Genomic DNA, 7,896 nt, shown 5'->3' on the forward strand with positions numbered 1-7,896 from the left:
CGAACCCCTTAATCAAAGTTATTTATAATAAACTAGGTTCAAGTTGAGATGGGAAGCCCAGGTCACACAAGCTGGATTTTCCTACAGGCGGTATCCTTTTACCAAAACAAACTATCTGCTGACAAAGTCTTGATGTTATTCAAGCACTCCAAGGCTCAGCTGTAAATAATACTAGGGCTTTGTGACTTGGTCTGGTTGTATACTGTGCCCCAGCACCACCCAGATGCAGACCCTCTGCTTTTTAAAGCAAACATAGTTATCCTGCATTTCAGGCGTTTGACCCCTAATCGACATATATAATTAAACAGGAAGAGAAGTTCATGCAACTATGTCTATGTAGAGGTGTGATTGGTAGAGATTAAACTTGTTAGTTTAAGATTTCCAGCAGAGGACGCACTGCAGGCTCATTTCTAACAAGAGTTCCTGAAAACTAAATATGACAGATAATCCTAAGTTCCCGGCCCAGGGGAAGAGAAAAGACGGTGTAACAAAGAAATAAAAGACTGGAGGGCTGTGCCAAAGGGCTGTTTTTAAAGAGGCAATAGGTGCAGGACAAAAAGAGACAAAGGAGTGAATGGCAGTTTACATTAAACAACAGAAATTCCACTTTAAAAACCACAGGTAATCAAAAGTATCTAACAGGTACTACACCCAAGGCCCACAACAAAGAGGAGAAGAGCTCCAGTGTCACACACAGTGGGCAGACTGATCACCACAAAGGGTGTCACTAAAGCTGCTGCCACCTTTGCAGGACAGAGTGATTGGTCCATTTAGATGGTGTCATGTCCGTATCCAGCTGTGGTTTCCAGCTGAGACACCTAAAGATAATTCTCATTCACCCCAGCAATCCAAACACACACAAACACACAAAGTGTGCTGGACACACCAGGGCCGTAACATCCCGTTCAGACCATCACAACTGCTAGAAGTTACAGTTCACTTACATAAAAGTTTGAATTTGAGCTTAAAGCTACATCAAAGCAGCTCTCCTTCTCCCTGTTATGCTGCCTCATCACAATTTATTGTTTCTGGAAAGCATTTGTGTTGTTTTCCTTTATTTTTGAAGCCCTGTTCAGGCTCCTGAACCATTTAAAGGACTGGAGAAGCTATTTTAAGCGTTATTGAAAATAAACAGCATTTTATTTCCTCAGTTTTACCTTAGAACCTTTTTGGTTAAGGCATTCGTTTTTTTTTTCTTAAATTAAAAAATATTTTATTGTAAAAATCAGACAATGTTGATTGTTCCCTTTAACCCTTGTGCTATCCTAAGGGGTCAAGATGACCATTGACGTGTTCTCCCTACCATGACAAAGGTGGATAAAGGTGGAAAGATTTCATGTAATCCATGGACACCAGTGAAGATCACAAATCATTGAAGAAAAAAGGTTCAGTGCACTGTCTAGTGGGTCTAGATGGCCCAACTCCCAATGTTAGTGCCTAGGATAGCACAAGGGTAAAGAGCACATATATTTTATGTTACCAAAATAAAAGCACTGTGAATTTGCTTCGGTAAAAGCACCTTGAACATAAGTTTTAGTTGCAGTGCTTGTGTATAAATATTCAGGTAGATTTTTTTCTAAGTCATTCTCTTAAAAAAAAGAAAATATGTTCCGGTACAATATCACGATATGTATAGTGTCGCGGGACGCATATCGGGATACGTATTGTATCACCGGGCTTTTGCTGATACACACCCCTACAAATGACTGATCAAACAGTTGTTCATTTCACAGTGAAAAAACAAAACAAAAAACAACTAAGATTTGATTTGATACTCGATTCACAGAACACTCACAAAACTGTAGAAAAATATTTGCTGCAAGAGAAGACAGTCCCTATCCACCATGTTGCTTTCAGACACCATCACTTCATGCATCATCAGTCTCTTCTGGTCCAGCCTGAGAAAACTAAACATGGCTCAGCTGCAGAAAAAAAATGATGTTTTCTTCTGGACTTCATGGTCTTCATGTTCCGGTGGATCGCTGCTTCGTCTTTACAATAAGCTGCATTTAAATAAAAACAAAATCGGACGACAACAAAAAAGAAAAACTCTTTTGCTGTTTTCAGTCACTGGGGGGTTTTGCTTCTTCCTTTTTCCTCCATTTCCATCTGAACCTGTGCCTGGTTGGATGGAGGAGCGTAAAACCTTCGTGCACATCTGCAGCCTCCACTTCTCCATTTCCTGACCATCCACGGGAGGAGCAGGAGGAGCAGGAAAATGCTGAAGTTGGCAGCAGCGATAATTCCTGCAGTTGCAATGTCAGTGCAGATGTTTAAAGAAAGACAAATGCCTGAAAAAACAAAGAGAAATTGCAAAATTTAAAGAAAAGACAAGCTGCAACATCAGCATTTCCAGTTAAGTATCTTGAAGTCTGACATTTCCCGAAACACGTGTCATAACTGATAAAAACAAAAAGTAATGTAACTTACTGGAAGGGGGGTGGGGATTCTTGACCACAAAAAGGCTGCAGTTCACTGGCAGAAACAATAAAAGGAATTTAGTTCCTTTGACCTTCTCCAGTGGCACAACTGACCACAATCCCACCTTTTAAAACAACCCCCCCCCCCCCCCCCCCGCTATTTCAAGCTAGTATAATGCTGTCTGCATACACTTGTGATGTAGCCCACTAAAGCTCCAAAACATGTACGAACTGTTATCCATATCTGTTCAAACACAGCCGAGTCATTCCAAGAAAATGTTTCCAATCTCACATGAAAAAAAATCTCTTTTTTTTACCAAAATATTTCATTTTTGAATATGTTCTAAATTATTGGGAATGAGAATCAGAAAAATGAGAAACAGAAAACATTATCCCATCTCAGGCATTTTTTTTATTTTATAAATTTTCTTTATTTCTAGTTGTGGTTTAAGTAAATGTTCATGAATCTATATGAATATTATGATAAAAATATTTTGAAAATGACTCATATGTCCCCTTGAAGATGGTGACAGAGTTGAAGGGACAAATACAGATTCACTTGTGATTTCACACACACAAAATTAAATCCTGGGCTTTATAGGAGCATTTTCATTTCATAACTACAGCAACATCAGATGTCCATTGTAGTTTAATGAAGTTTACAATAATAATCAAGAACAACTACAATAGCACTTAAACAAGATAGTAAAGTGAATTGATCAAGTTTAACTAACTGTTTTATCTGTGTGTGTAGACATCAAGTCATATGAGATGTGCGGTAACAATAACCTCGTTAACAAACAATTGATGAACGAACAAACAACATGAATTTATCTTGGAGTCGGTCCCACCACACCTTCTTCAGAATTTCGACATGGCGCTTGGTCCCATTCCGTGGAGCTGGAATAAGATCAAGAATGTCCTCTAACAGGTACCAGAGGATGTCATCTTGATGTGGCCAGAAGAACCTGTTCTTCCCAACACAATGGATGCATTTTACCTGTGCATGCATTTTCTGAATGTTTATGACACCTGGATACAAATTGTTATTATAGTTTACAATGCACCATTTGCCAATCAGGTCTGGATTATCCCACTGGCGCTGGCAGTTGAACTGATGTGCACATGCAGCTGACGTCTTGATATATTCTGGACCCAGAGTTACAACCTTGTGACCTCTCATTGTCCCAGGGAGAGGAGGTATTTGCTTTGGCATTTTGATCATAGCATCATCAATATTTGGACTTTTTTTTATTTTTACAAAGAACAGCCTTAACCTTGTGTCTGTTTTACCCAACGCTTCAGATATTTGCTCTGCATCTGGGATGTCCTGGCCCTGTGGCACCAGGTAAGGTGCTGTTTATAAAGCCCCCCCCCCCCCCCCCCCCCCCCTACACTGTCTGACCTGCCTCCCTCTGGGGCTCCTGGGTCCAAAAGACTTCACCGTTGACACTTCCTGGTGTCTATGTAATTATGGATCATACCATTTTATTAAGGGGGGGGGGGGGGGGGGGTAACGGGGTTGTTGTATTACTCAGAGACAAAAGTAAAATGATTTTAATTAATAACTTAATATTAATTTTAAAAATATATATCTTTGCTATCAAAAAAGTATAAAACGATGTTTAGATTACAATAAAATTATTAACGTTTTATAGCAAAATTGGTTGGTATTTGCAAAGTAATCTTTCATTTAGATCAGGGGTCCCCAAATCCAGGCCTCGAGGGCCAGAGTCCTGCTGGTTTTCCAGAAACCCTGCCTTACTTGCTGCTGATTACCTTGATCAGGTGTGTTTAGCCAATAAGGAGCTTTAATGGCAGGTTGATGGGAAAACATGTAGGACACCGGCCCTCGAGGCCTGGATTTGAGGACCCCTGATTTAGATCATGAGGGACATGACAAAATTGGTGGTGTATAATGAACAAAATGTTATTATTTCTAAGTAAAACACATAATTTCATTTTTTTTAAGTACTCAAAGTGCATTTCAGTGTAGTCATTAAGCTGTTTAAATATTTAACTTGATGACCATTTATAATAAATACAACTTAAGGAAACAGAGGGACACAAATTGTGCTATTTTCGTGGAATGACTCAGTAATCAAAACACATGGGTCATAGAATTTGCAGTTTCTAAGGCAAAAAATTGTTTTTTGAACCAAAATGTGCTTTCCTCTCAAGCCCTTCTCTAAGTGAAATGGATGATTCTTCAAAATTGTGTGGTCAAACCACATCCTCCTTCTGTGTTTTTCTTTTTTAAATAAAGGGGGGCACAACTTACCCCACTCTCCCCTATTTTTGATAGATGTCTGGACATGTCCCATAAGCTGCAGTCAGAACATGAGGCTGTCTCATGTGTGTTTTGGTCATTATTAAAGAAATCTTGCACTTTTCTAAAATCCCTGCTGGTCGTGTGTGTGTGTGTGTGTGTGTGTGTGTGTCTTTTTACCCCGCCACATTCACGTTTGTGTAGAAGAAAGTCCTCACAGTCTTTCAGCTCCACAGAGTGAAGTGTGTGGTTCATCACGAGGCGACTGTCAAACCTTCCAAGAATGTCTACAATGACGGTCCCCTGAGTGAAGAAAATGTACACAAACGTTTTTCTGAACCAACCACGTTTTTGAGTTTTGAGTGAAGGAGCCCCTGAGGAAAAATTCATGGTGTTTGGAGATTTAAATGAACTGAAATAGCCTCATGAACTGGAATATAAACTTCTTCTGCAGCAAACTGCCCCTGATATTCTGCAAACACATTTGATCAATCCACCTTCCTGAGAATTTCACTTACATTCCTGTCTTCCCAGGACGTGATGCATTTAGGGGAGTTGGGATTCTCTGGGATCTGGTATCTGAAGGAACCGTCTTGGGACTTTGTGATGCTACAGTTTAGATGTGAAGTTGCTGCAGCAGCTGCAGAAAGCAGGACGATCAGCGGACCTGAAACAGAAGACGGCAGGAGAATGTGATTGACAGCCACCAGGCATCACCTGAAGGTGATCTCTGTAAACACAGGCACGCTTCTAAAGACGGGTTAGGTCACCAGCGCATGAGGAAGGGGCTAGTATTTCAGGGAAATTAGTGTTGTAGCGACACAAAAGGAGCTGCAAACCGCACTCAGACAAGTCACGCGCTTCCTGACGAGCACGACTCAACACTACATGTGTAGCAAACATTTCACATCTAAAAAAAAACACACAAGAGGTTTATGCACAGATCCACGAAGCTGCTGAGTGCAATAGCACTGATGATCATACCCAATGCATTTGAGCAGTCTCTGATATTTTAACATGAAGACACATTTGGTTCTTTGCAGAAGTGGCTTTCATGTTCTGAGCTCTTCAGAAAGTCTGAAGAAAGCCGTTTCCATGCAGGTTCTCCTTTAATCTGCCTGAACCTAAACCCAACTGTCATCCCTCACATTCTTGTTGTTCTCACACTCAAAAAAATCCACAGTGAACTCACCGGCTACTCTCATAGCTTCAGAGGGAGAAGAGGGAAACAGCATCCAGCTCTAAGGAAAGTTTCAGCTTGTTTGAGGGGAGTTCTTTCGCTCAGCAAGAGTCCACCTCCAAGCTTTTATAGCCTGTGATGTCATCACGCAATCACATGATCACAACAGGCTCTCAAGTTCCACCACACCTTCCATCCACTACTGTCTTGGGTTTCCACAGAGGAGACTTCCGACTAGTCGTCGAGGCACACTGTCCTGCATTTTTTCAATCCAACCTTGTTCAAACACACCTGCCTGTCATGACTGTCACTGACTGTCATTGTTAGGCTTTTGCAGAATGTGAGGATTAGCTGAGTCAGGTGTGAATAAGCAGGGCAACACGGAAAACATGCAGGACAGTGTGCCCCAAAGACTAGGGTTGGGAAACACTGATCTGGAGAATGACCTGATCAAAAATTTCAGGGCGAATACTGAAAATGTCCTTCGTCTGTTTCTCAGTCTCCCTCCATAGATGAGATCTGGCCTTTGAGCCTCAGGGGATGGAATTAAGGGAAATCAGGAAATACACTTTACACTTCTTTCACTTTGAAAGGGAAAATAGTCTGAGCATTACTAGAATGCCAGTATATTGGCGTGCCCTGTAAGTCCCAAATCCTGTGGTATGTAATTGTTTAAGCCTCACATACCACCAGGTTTATGAATCACATCTTCACTCTGTTACAGTCTTTGGTGACTGTTGGCTTTTGACTCCTACTACTGTGATTAATTTCAACAGTTTTCTATGAATCATCTCTGCTGAGTAAAGCTGTACTAATCTCTTTGCCCCATTTATTTCAGATCAAAGTAACATTTAGCGTCTTGTGTTATGAACACTTGTGATAGACTCAGAAGATCAGGTGGACAGTTACTTAAATTTTTGCTTTTTTTTTCAGTTTGTATAAACAGTTCTCCAGAACAAATATTCACAATTAACGTCTGATTTTTATCTTGAGTTCCTGGTGGTGTAGTGTCTTACTGATGGTAGCCTTTGTTACTTTGGTTCAGCTCTCTGCAGGTCATTCACTAGGTCCCCATGTGTGGTTCTGGGATTTTTGCTCAACGTTCTTGTGATCGTTGACCCCACGGGGAGAGATTTTGCCCCAGATGGAGGGAGAGCATCAGTGGTCTTCCATTTCCTAATAATTGCTCCCACATTTGATTTCTTCTCACCAAGCTGCTTACCTATTGCAGATTCAGCCTTCCCAGCCTGGTGCCATTGCAGCAATAAATAAATAAATAAATAAATAAATAAATAAATAAATAAAAGGTAAGTGTGCAACCAATAAATAAACTCATCATCATCTTCTTTAGTTATTCCCTTTCGGGGACACGGGCCTGCAGGAGCCTATCCCGGCCACTTGTGGGTGAAGGCAGGGGACACCCATGGACAGGTCGCCAGTCTGTCGCAGGGTAGAGAAAAATTTACTCTGCAAATAAAAAGACAAGATGCAAATAACAAGGGACGCTGCAACAAATAAAACAAACAGTATTACAAATAAAAAAGAAATTCAGGTGCATATAGAAACGAAATCCAGGCAAGTAAAATAGCCACAACGGAAGTGGATTAATTGGGGATGATTTTCACCCATGTACTGCTATGAGAAGGTGTAAAAAGAACAGGAGTACAAATTGGAAAATGAATGAGAAAGTATGTTAAGGTGTTAGTGTTCAATGTCTTCATTTGTGCTTTTTAATGTGTTATTTGGCTAGGCAATGTAGCCCCCGGTTTGAAGGTAAACTGGAGGATGCCCGGTTTATTGTTAGCTTCAGCTATAGGACAGAGCAACCCAGTGTTCAGAAAGACCAATATGAAAGGCGAATCAAGTTCTCTAGCTTTACACCAGTATGCAGCAAAACACAGTCACATGTACCTACGCACAGTGCCACGTCAGAGCAGTGTCTACAGCAGACAAACACAACTCATAATCATACAGAAAGCCTGGAACAAAAACCCAGCCAAGTGGAAACAACTGATGTTCCACTTCTG

General features: G+C 40.8%; 1 long non-coding RNA gene across 1 annotated transcript; it reads right to left on the minus strand.

Annotated features, from left to right (window-relative positions):
- Positions 1-4,271: 4,271 nt before the first annotated feature.
- LOC144991940 (uncharacterized) lies at positions 4,272-6,009 on the minus strand. Its single transcript, XR_013655618.1, has 3 exons — positions 5,882-6,009; positions 5,208-5,356; positions 4,272-4,992 (listed from the first exon to the last, which is right to left on the minus strand). It is a non-coding gene; the product is annotated as an uncharacterized LOC144991940 (long non-coding RNA).
- Positions 6,010-7,896: the final 1,887 nt, after the last annotated feature.

Source organism: Oryzias latipes, chromosome 4 (genome assembly GCF_053564925.1).
Source record: "Oryzias latipes strain Hd-rR chromosome 4, Olatipes_Hd-rR_3.1".
NCBI lineage: Eukaryota > Metazoa > Chordata > Actinopteri > Beloniformes > Adrianichthyidae > Oryzias > Oryzias latipes.